Raw genomic sequence first — 949 nt, forward strand, 5'->3', positions numbered from 1 at the left:
TGTGTGTGTGTGTGTTTCTGTTTGCGCACAGCTGTCGAGTTCCAGGAATGAATGATCTTAGAATGATCACAGAACTCAAGATATGGGGGCAGAAATGTATATATCATATAGTTAATCAGTATCACGCGAAGACTGACGTTTTTTTCCACCAAAAAAGCAGCATGATTCCAAATGTGATATTGATTTTATACAGCAGTTCAAGAAACAACAATTTAATATTAAGACACTTAAGTTTTAGACACAGTATTGCCTGTTTTTGCTGTTTTCGCCAACAAATATAATTCCAATTTGCATCTCTGAGCAACTTGACGCTGATTTGTTCCTGAATTAATTAACCGTTTAAATGATTCGGTTCAATTGCAATGACTCATTTATTAACAGTGACTTGCTGCCACCTGCTGGCAGTTTTAATTTCACATTTAAAGTATCTTTCCATTTTTTTTTTTATAATTTCAGATATCAGTATTCAACGTTTTATGTTTAAAATATCAAAACAGTATTAATGCATTTGTAACTGCAGGTTAAAAATCTCCAAAAAATCGCTAGTTTTATTTAAGTATAGCTAAAATAGCATTAAATAAAAAATTAAAAAAAGTCGCAGCTACAATGAGAAAGTAGCTAAATTTGGAGACAAAATCCCCAAATTGGCAACACTGGTTCTGTTGTGTCTCTGTCGTAAATTCAGTGTTAAAGTGACGAAGGTAGTGACGATTCTCTCCGGCCAATCAGTGATCAGCAGAGTTTACCCAAAAGTGAACCATACCGTGCCGTACCATGCAGTGGAAAAGCGCCAATAGACATCAAAGGGGGCGTAAGCACCTACCCTTTTTCTTCTTCGAGAGAAAGTGCCCTTTTTTCTGGGGAGTGTTTTTTTTTTGTATTATTTTTTTATTTTATTTTAAATAAATGAATATATGTGTGTGTGTGTGTCTGTGTGTGTGTGTGTGTG

The 949-nt window shown here is 34.8% G+C and overlaps 1 pseudogene; it reads right to left on the bottom strand.

Annotated features, from left to right (window-relative positions):
• The window catches only part of LOC107686525 (uncharacterized), a 45,891-nt pseudogene that overhangs the window by 29,502 nt on the left and 15,440 nt on the right, over positions 1 to 949 (bottom strand).

This window comes from Sinocyclocheilus anshuiensis, unplaced genomic scaffold, assembly GCF_001515605.1.
Source record: "Sinocyclocheilus anshuiensis isolate Anshui unplaced genomic scaffold, SAMN03320099.WGS_v1.1 scaffold1146, whole genome shotgun sequence".
NCBI lineage: Eukaryota > Metazoa > Chordata > Actinopteri > Cypriniformes > Cyprinidae > Sinocyclocheilus > Sinocyclocheilus anshuiensis.